At 37.1% G+C, this 10,706-nt stretch overlaps 1 non-coding gene across 1 annotated transcript; it reads right to left on the reverse strand.

Moving 5' to 3' along the window:
• Positions 1-10,271: 10,271 nt before the first annotated feature.
• On the reverse strand, positions 10,272-10,379 carry LOC126004585 (U6 spliceosomal RNA). Its single transcript, XR_007493857.1, has one exon. It is a non-coding gene; the product is annotated as a U6 spliceosomal RNA (small nuclear RNA).
• Between the last annotated feature and the right edge of the window lie 327 nt (positions 10,380-10,706).

Raw genomic sequence — 10,706 nt, forward strand, 5'->3', positions numbered from 1 at the left:
GAAGAACAAGAAGGCAAATCTATGAAGAAGCAATAGCTATCCATTAGATTTTCCCCAGAGTTGAATACAATCCTTGGAATCTGAGAGACCCAAAGTGTTCGACAAAAATAGTCCAAACTAGAAAAACACCAAGTCATATTGTATTCAAAATGAGAAAGTATTGTTGGGGACTGACTTGTTTGAGGACATTTTGCTGTTCTCTCTGCCATAGCCCAGCTTTTCACCTAAAAGCAATATGCAGTCTTGCTGTAAATCTCTGAGCTAAGAGAAAAGAATGTAGCTGCAGGACTTAATTTAGCTATAAGCCCGGAGGAGAGAAAAAACCGCCTGGTCCAGTTATCAGAAACTAGGCCCCATTCCTTAAGACCACATTCCGGAGTAATTTAGGCTGTTATCAATAAGTATATGCTATATTGTCTGTTCAAGATCACTTAGGCAAGCACATATTGCACCATTTCCTGATAGTCAAGCAATTAGGAATGCAGCTAGAAGGACACTAGAAGTTTCCATTGAAACAGCACGTTCAGTATAGCTTAAAGGTCATCCAGCCCCTAGCCCACTGCCCACTTCCTTATGAGCCTTCGCGCCAAAAGTATGATTGACATCACCTTTGTACTGCCCCTTTTTCTCCTTCACTATTTAAGAAGGAACTGTAGCCAATAAAGACACCCTTGAACAGTGAGACGCTGCCTTGGGTCTTTATTATTAACCTCTCTCAGATTTTTTTACAGTGTGGTTGTGCTTCTACTCAGCAAAATAGAAGTGCGGTCGTCTGAGAAGCCTTCCCAGCTAATTCCTGCTGGCCGGGCCCCCCTGGGGGGGCTTCTGGACCCTGCATTTTGGCGCCCAACGCTGGGCTCGAAGATCACCGCCACACTCCGAACGACTACAGGTCGGCGAGTCTAGAGCTCCTTCGTAAATCGCGGAAATTACCTCATCAGGGTAAGCGTTGAAACGAGTTAGCCTTAATCAAATATTTAAACTGCAGTTTTTCCAGTCGTTCCGATCGCCGCCCCTGATTGGCTTTTGGGGCTTAACCCATAGGATACGCTACCATGGGTAATTCTTTGAGTACTGAACTTAAATTCATTAAATATATACAGTCTGAGTTGAAAGCCAGACATGTAGAGGTTACCAAAAAAGATATTTGTAATTTTTTAATGTTTGTTCATGATGTTTGCCAGAAATCTAGTGTTCCTGGGCTCCCTCTCGCTCTGACTCTGTCTCTCAGTTTCCTTCCTCTTCTGACCCTTCATCTTTACTTCTGCCCCTGCACCCTCTGTGCAAAATCCTAAACAGCCCTTCACTTCCCTAGCTTCAGCTCCGTCCCTGTTCCACCAACTCCCCTCCTTAACCAGCAATTGCAACAATACAAAGCCTTTAATTGGAAAAGCCTCACAGCTGTTTCAAGCCGTGTGACCCCAGCCCCTTACACGCTCTCCTGCTTGAAATCTATTGGGGGCGGCGCTGTCTCCCCCGCTGAAAAGCTGAACTCTTGCAAAGTTAACTTTTTCTCCGCAGTAAAATCTTTCCTTCCAGCAAGCAAGCACACATTCTAATCTCTGAGCTCATCGCTGGCTTCACCTTAAAGGGACAGCGCCCATTTTCCAAATCCCAGCTTAAACCCGGTTCCACACGTGACAACAAACTTTTGCTACCCCCCCCCCCCCCCCCCCCGCCATCCTGGCCATGCAGCCGCTTCAGCAATTTTAGCAAGCAGGGCGAAAACCTCCCTTACAATACAAATGCCTATCTTCCCTCAGGCTTTTATAATTGTCTCTCTGGTGCTACAACTGTTCCCTTTTCCTGAGTTGGGATGCCTAAGTTGAAATGTTTTTCTAAGTATAAAGGCCACAGTTGGTAAAATTAAAAAGTCTTAAATGTGTTACAAAATGTCATAATAAGTTTAACCTACGCAAAGGTGACGTACCTGTTTTTAAAACTAAGTTTCTATGTAGCTAAAATGCAAAAAAAAAAAAAAAAAAAAAAAAAAAAAAAAAAGGCCCGCCGGTTTTTTTTCTCTCTTCCCTGCGCTGTAAGCCCGGCCTCTAAGCTTTTAAAGGCGCAGTGTACATTTTCCAAACCCTAGCTTGTCAGCAGCTCTGTACCTGAGTCACTCTCCAAAGTCTGTGTCACAGCAACAGGAAAATAACAGCAATAAACACCCTTGTTCATGCCTCTCAAAAATTTTAAAGCAAGGTCATAATTCTGTTACTTGTAATAACAAATTATCAGTAAACAAAAAACCTTTTCGTGCTTTAAAACTTAAACAAACACACAAATATTAAAATTTAAGTCTTTTTTAAAATTATTTTTAATCTTAAAAGTATATGAAGTTTGTAAAATAGTTCATGTCATGGGCATTTTTTAGTAGCTTAGGCTCCTTAATCTGCATTTAAATATTTCTTATATTTTGTCTTTTTAATTGCTCTTTCCTTCCCATGTTTGCCATTCAAATCTAATAGTTAAATAACATTTTGTAACATTTTTAACTTTGTTTTTAAGAAACTCTGCATTGGGAAAAAAAGCAAAACTCCTTTGTTAAAATTACTGCACATGTTTAGAAAGTTAATTTTTTAAGAACTAAAATAATACAAGTGAGCAAAATAAGTTGGTCAGCTTTCCTTAACAATAATGTATAAACATTCCAAAACTCTAAGCTAAGCCTAAGCTCTTTTGAATGCATATAAATATAGCAAAATAGCATTGCCATTTGAAAAACTTAAACCAAATAATCTAAACCTTAAAAGTGGTTAGGCAGTTCAAATAGTGGCATAAAAGCCATTTCAATAACAAAAACAATATGATAACTAGTTAAATAAATTTGTTCATAAATTATTGTTCATAAACTTAAACCTTAAGTAGCTTTATTTCTTTTCTTAATTTCAAGCTTAATTTTAAACTCAAAGGTAAGTACAAATAATTTTGCATTTTCCAAGTTTAATCTTAAGTTGTCTCTGTTCATGTTGTGGTTAGCCCTTTTTAAAATAATATTGTTAATTAGTATCATAAAAGTAACTAAATTTTATAAGCAAATTAACAAGTATTAAAAATAATTTTGGTCTTAAGCTCTAGGTGTGTAAATGCATCAAATGTCTTTAACTATATTTTATAATGTCTAAACATTTTGTCAATTTGGTATCTAATATTTTTTACAAATTATTCACTTTAAGTCTTCAAAGTAAAAACAGTTGTTTTTTAAAGTCAGTTTTTTATACCTTTAATAATCATAGTTCATACTCTTGTGTTTAATCATAAAAAATTTTAACACTTTATTACAGCTGTCTTACTATTCTACTGTAAAACCAATTTATAACAAACCTGTTCCTTTACAGCAAATGATATCATACTTCAGAGTGCAGACTCCTTCTACAGTGCTCACTAAGCAATTTACTTAACAAAATTTTAACTGCTAACATTTTACTTTATGTTTTCAACTTTAAATTACAATTGTTTTAAAAATGTTTTGTGTTAAAGCTAAACCTTAAAATTTATTTTCAGCAGTTCCACTCCAGCTACGTTAACAATTTTTTTACAAACATGCCGGCTAAATATTTAAAAGCGCTTGTCAATTTTTCCAATGCAAATTTTGAATAAGTCCTCTTGTCTGTTCATGTGTGTGTGTTATGCGTGAAAGTGGCCACAATGTTGTGTTTCGTGTTTGTTCTGTCTGTCTATTTGTTATTTTTGCATTTCATATAAATACAATTTTTAAAGCCTTATCCATTTTTGAAATTTCAATTAATTTTTTTTTTAACCTGGCTTAGTCTGGTCATCTAACAAACTGTGAAATCCTGCTAAAAAATTCTGTGCTAAGCTAGCTTTGTTCTATCAGCATGGCAAAAAAGGTAGGGGATGGTAAACCCCAAAAATTTCTCAAATGGCCATCAGGAATAACTTTTTCCTGGAGAATTTTTGGACTTTGCAATCCCCAGTTTTTCTGCTATGTGTAGTTAAGGCCAATAGAATAAGGCCAAATTTGGCTAGAAAAAGAAGCATCTAGCTTTAATATAATAACTAAGAAGTTTAAAGGAAATCATTTAAGTTCAGTTTAAAGGTTTTTGAACAATTGGCTATCATTAATTATAAGATTTTTTAAAAGTGCTAAAGTCTGGCAAAAGTCAGAAGGCATTCCTGTGGCATTCACAAATAATCATTTTACCTCCTGCCAAGTTGTTTTCTTATAGACCTCCTACAGCTTCCTGCAGTCCTATCTTCACCCACTGCTAGCCCACCATTCCTACCGGACCTGTTTCTAACTGACTCTGCCTAAAGGAAATGCTGAATGGTACTCTGCCTGGCTGCCACCAACCACCCCCTTCGAACCAAGGCTTCATTAATTTGTTTGCTCCACTTCACTCCCTTGCAAGACAATGGCAACACCTCTGGTTCCTTCCCTTCCCCTTTTATGGTGCCGCATACATAGCCAAACCCCTCCCACGCATCCCCTAACCCATCCTGGAAGTAGCCCTTTGTGCCCTCACCATGGGTGCTAAGGAAGAGTGAGCCACCCCCAATCAATTTTGCCACAACCTGGCCCATTCACCCATTCCCCAGGACACACTGGCTATGTCAGCTCAACCTCTCCCATGCCCTGAGCTCTTCAGGACTCTGCCGGCTTCCCCACCCTTCCAGCCCATGCTGTCCTCGGGACCCCCCCTCCTCTTCTCAGCTCATCCTTGTCATGATCAACGCTTCCGCCCTCCGCCCAGATGCAAACGCCTTCGGTACCTGCTATTCACCCACCTCAAACCTCATCCTACAGCTGGTCAACGCCTCCACCATCACCGACCCTGCCTGCTTTGGCAACCTCCTGCCTGTCTCTAACCCCTTCGCTCTGCGATCCAGCCCCAAGCCTTACTTCAGCATCACCTTGGAACAGATGGTGAAACTTATACTTTGCCTTTTGGTACCCAATATGATTCCCCCTATTGAAAATTGTAATCAAATTCTTGTCATTAATTCCTCCTTTTAGTTCATATTTGCCCCCAATTTAACGTTTCTTGCCTGTTTCACTGGTTTATCTCCCCCATTGTTTCACATTTGTTTTTTCAGTCCTAAAACTACTGTGTTTTCATTGTTTTAATGCCTAACTTACCTGTCAAACCTGCTCTCACCCTAGCCTTAATCATAGGCCTGGGTGCTACCGCTGTAAGCACAATAATTTATTCATTGGTTCATACTCTAAAATCTGTCAATGCCTTAAGTATAACTGTTGTTAATAATGTTTACAAACTTAAACTAAGTTTACAACACTTAAAGCACATTGTTAAATCCCTAGCAAAGATAGTGCAGCAAAACCACCATGCTTTAATTTGGTTTCCTTTTTTTTTGAAGAAAGGGGGAGTCTGTGTAGCCCTTAAGGAACAATGTTGTATTTTTAAAGACAAAACTGGATTAGTTAGGGACAGCGTCCAACATATTGGTGATGGTATAAAAGATTTTGAAAAACATTTCGATGAAGAACAAGGTTGGTACCAGGATTGGTTTTTCTCTTCCCCTTGGTTCCACACAATCTTGTCCACTATTTTGGGCCCTCTTATTAGCCTCATGCTGCTCTTTTCTCTTGGCCCATGGATTTTCCGCAAAATTACTGCCTTTATTAAAAACCAGGTAGATGAAAAGGCAAAAACCTCTATTCAGGTTAACTACCAGCGTCTAACCCCGCGTGACTCCTGTGAAAACTTGGCTTTAGTCACCAAGCCGCCTTTCCAGCCACTAAGTTTCCAGGAGATAGAGCGCATAGCTAACAGACGGAGCTCGCTCCGGCACTTGTGCTCTCGGCTGTGGAGACACCTACGACGGGATTAGCAAGGTCCCAGTTAGGGCACGGCCCTAAAAGGCTACAACGCATAATTCGGATCTCTGCGCGCAACCATGGCGTCTGTGGCCACCTGTTAAATGCGGCTTTGGCCGTGTCCGACCTGGTCAAACCTTGTATGCCTAAGACACGGTTCTTCCACCCGCTCACGACTTTCCTTCTTTTATTAGAAGAGAAAGGGGGAGATGTTGGGGACTGACTTGTTTGAGGACATTTTGCTGTTCTCTCTGCCATAGCCCAGCTTTTCACCTAAAAGCAATATGCAGTCTTGCTGTAAATCTCTGAGCTAAGAGAAAAGAATGTAGCTGCAGGACTTAATTTAGCTATAAGCCCGGAGGAGAGAAAAAAACCGCCTGGTCCAGTTATCAGAAACTAGGCCCCATTCCTTAAGACCACATTCCGGAGTAATTTAGGCTGTTATCAATAAGTATATGCTATATTGTCTGTTCAAGATCACTAGGCAAGCACATATTGCACCATTTCCTGATAGTCAAGCAATTAGGAATGCAGCTAGAAGGACACTAGAAGTTTCCATTGAAACAGCACGTTCAGTATAGCTTAAAGGTCATCCAGCCCCTAGCCCACTGCCCACTTCCTTATGAGCCTTCGCGCCAAAAGTATGATTGACATCACCTTTGTACTGCCCCTTTTTCTCCTTCACTATTTAAGAAGGAACTGTAGCCAATAAAGACACCCTTGAACAGTGAGACGCTGCCTTGGGTCTTTATTATTAACCTCTCTCAGATTTTTTACAGTGTGGTTGTGCTTCTACTCAGCAAAATAGAAGTGCGGTCGTCTGAGAAGCCTTCCCAGCTAATTCCTGCTGGCCGGGCCCCCCTGGGGGGCTTCTGGACCCTGCAAAGTATAATGACAGAAATTGAATATTAAAAACTGAAAGATAAAAAAGATTTTACATACAAAGAAGATCTCATAAGATGTACAAAGCAGACTCATGAGACAATAAAAATGTAGTACATACTATGTAGTACATAGTACAAAACTAAAAAAATGAGCACTTGACCAAGAATACTTCATCTAAATAAATTATCATTGGATTTTAAATAATGATGCAGAGGAGCTTCATTGACAGGAAACAGCTTAGAGAATATATAGTAGACACCAATTTATAAGAAGCATTGGAATAGAAAAAGCTTCCCAACATATGGTATTGAGTATGGTACTCACTGATGGTATAGTTTCCCTATGTTAGATTAAGAAATTTATGTCTACCCATTTGCTAAGAGAGTTTATAAATTTTCAGTTATTGATCAATGTATTATTTATTAATTTAATAGTTATATTATTAATTTATTTAATTTATTAATTTTAATTTAAGTTAAATTGCACTGCAGTTAAATATTACAAATTGACTTTTATTAACTTAGTTTTTGATCATTCTATTTAGCATTTCTTTAAGTATAGTTAGAGCAAACAATCTGAAATAATTTTGTTATGTGTGTGCAAGAAGGCAGGCTAATGGGTAGAAGAGTATCTGGGGACATTGGAGGAAGGAGAACAACACTGGTTGTGGAATTGTTATTGGAACATTGCGTTCCTGAAACAATTCTATTATGAACAACTTTGTAAAGCATAGTGTACCAATAAAATTTTAAAAATACATAATGAACATAGACTGACAAACATAGGGTTTACATTTAAAATTGTCAGAGAAAATTTGTTTTTATTTAGTAATAAACAAATTTTATAAATAAAAATGAACATAGTAATCATTACTAACAAATGACTAGTGTTTATAAATATTCAAGTCTTTCCAATTTTAAGTATTTGATAGATAATATAGCTAAGTTGTAATTATTGAATATAGTAAATAGCATATTTTATTATTCCTATGATTTACTGTCTTTTGACTGTGATTTCCATATTTTTGGTAGAACTGCTTTGGATGAAACTAACTTATTGTGAGAATATTAGATACATCTACATGGCAAGAATCTGTTTAGTTTGTGGTATATATACAACATTGAAATAAGTATCCCACTACAAGAACTTGTCAAAAATAAAAACTACATGCTAAATTTTAAAGTAAATCTCTGGGTGACCTATCAGATGAAACCTAGCTCTTGACTGTAATCATATAACACCTTAAGCATACGGTTATATTAATTTCCTGCAAGATTTCTCATCCACAATAACATAATGATACCTATATGTAGTTGGGGTTTTTTGTTTGTTTGTTTGTCTTGTTTTGGGTCACACCCCTCCGTGCTCAGGGGTTACTCCTGGCTCTATGCTCAGAAATCACTCCTGGCAGACTTGGGGAACCACATAGGATGCAGGGATTCGAACCACCATCATTCTGGTCATTCTGCATGCAGGCAAATGCCCTACCTCCATGTTATCTCTCTGGCCCCAGATACCTATATGTAGTTTTAAGACAAAAGCCTTACAATACTTTATTCAATAAATATTTTATTTCTTTATACATCTACATTTCTCTGCCCATAAAATCAGTTACTGAGGTTTTTAAATATTGATTTGCCTGTTTATATTATCTGTTAAAGATAAATATTGTTATAAATACTGTTTCAAAGAATCAAAATAGATAAGGGATTATATACAGTATATCTCATTTTAGACTGACAACAATGTTGTGAAGACATCAATTCTGAATTATTGCCATATTTTAGAGGAGCTGAGATTTAACAGAGTTAAGAGGTATAGAAAAGAATGAATAATGTCTATTTTAGTGAAATATAGGTAAAATTATAATTTCAGCTGCTCACATTATAAGAGTAGTTTTTTGATTTACAAAATTTATCACTTATTCTGACCATTAGTGTATATGTACAAATGAAATAGAGCATAAGTATGTGTATGTATATGTTTGTAATATCACTATTTGAGAATATTGCACTGCCTCTATCGATGAACAATCATTTTCTAGGAATCTGAAAGAATCAAATCATAAATATAATTCTATGTTGGGTAAATTTTAGACTCTCACACATGATCATTTCTCCCAAGACCAAATATTATTGCAGATCAAAGAAGAAATATCTGTCCCCATGTTGGTTGATGATATAAAACCACAGAGGAACACAAGACATGTCTTTAGTGCTTCTTCAGTATTTACTAACACAACTTTTAGTGAGGATGACAAGCATTTTATATACAAAATAATAATAGAAATTTGTTGCAATTAATAAAAATTAACATAGGAGGTCAAGTTAAATTATTTTCTGGATATGTTCGGGCGCCAGATGTTGCATTAAATAATTAACGATGGGGCTGGATGGTGGATGATGCCATCCAGCCCACATGGCTCTGCAACCTCCATGCAGCCGGCGAGTTCCAGGCCCAGGTGAAATCACTCACACGCAGGCTTCAGGAAGAATCATCTTTATTTATGCCCTAGCCACCACAGGTGTGTGGCCTATGTCAACCTTTTAAGCATTCAGCTATATTTTGCTAGCCCTGCATCTTATCTCCTGTTAGCCATCTTCCCTTTGGGCTCCATGCGGCCCAAAGATCCAAAAGCCAGGAAGCCAAGCCGGGCCAAGAGAGAAACGGCCAAAAGTCCCGAATCCCCTGGCTCAGAGCTTTATCTATCCTTTTCCAGACCCCTCCCAGCAATGGGAGGTCTTGCAGGTAGTTACACCTATTATCCGGTTCCCAAAACTCCTCCCAGATATGGGTGGGTCTTGGGGTACACCACAGTACATGAGTATGTATGTTCTTATATCTGAGGGTATTATATATATATATATATATGTATATATATTACCAATAAAAGATCATGACTTCATTTTTTAGATAATCATAAAAAATGGTAAAAACTATTTTAATGGAAATAATATATATTTACTTTAAATGGAAATAAATGTGTACCATGTGAGGGTATATATAAATATATGTAAGTATATCCTAAGTTTATCAAATTTATTTTAAAAACATATTGTCTATAATATATGAACATATAGACATTGTCCTAAGAACTAATTAAAATCAAGAAATAACAAAGCTATATTGAATCTATCAAGGGTTTCTTAATAATAAATGTTAAGGGAGCAGAGCTAAGAGTGAGCTAGACATAAGAGATAGCGAAAACATGAATTGCTTCGAGGCTCCCTAAAATCAGTCTGCCCCAACGGTATAATTTGCTTTCATAAGGAATCGAGATGGAAGGAAAACTATAAAAGAATCCCCAAGCTTATCTTTTCCTTTTAAATGGTAAAATAGTTCACATATAATTTGTCTTTATTTTCTTATATTTCTCTAAGTACTTTTATGGGAGAACCTATAGCGTTTCTGATTACCCATTGCATATTGATCTATCCTATGCAGTGACCATTTGACAACTCTTTCCAGGATGTATCTGTCATAGGAGTACCTGAATCAAAGTTGAGATGAGTCATGTTAGTATGAAACAGGAAATTACTGTGAAAATTGTGAATGTTCTACTTCCATTCTTCATTTCTTTTCTTTTTTTTAAAATATGGAACACTTCACGAATTTGCGTGTCATCCTTGCGCATGGGGCCATGCTAATCTTCTCTATATCATTCCAATTTTAGTATATGTGCTGCCGAAGCGAGCACCATTCCCCATTACTTATTGACTCTTGAGTCTTATGGGAAAATTTGTCAGTGATGTGTTGAAAAGTAAAAAAGTTTTTCCAATTGGACAATTGACACCTGCACCAATTAACCATGAAAGGAAAACCAAGGGATTGATATCAGTATTTGAAGATGATTAGTAGCACCCTCTCCGAAATGACTAGTTTTTAAATTCTTTATTTTCTAACATTTAAAATGGATTCTCAAAAGAGAATTACTTTCTTGAATACATTTTATATTAACTTCAAATTAACTTATTTTCTTCTCTCACTTTCTGTCTCTGTTTTTCTCTGTGTGATTTCTGTTTGT

Source organism: Suncus etruscus, chromosome 3 (genome assembly GCF_024139225.1).
Source record: "Suncus etruscus isolate mSunEtr1 chromosome 3, mSunEtr1.pri.cur, whole genome shotgun sequence".
Classification (NCBI taxonomy): domain Eukaryota; kingdom Metazoa; phylum Chordata; class Mammalia; order Eulipotyphla; family Soricidae; genus Suncus; species Suncus etruscus.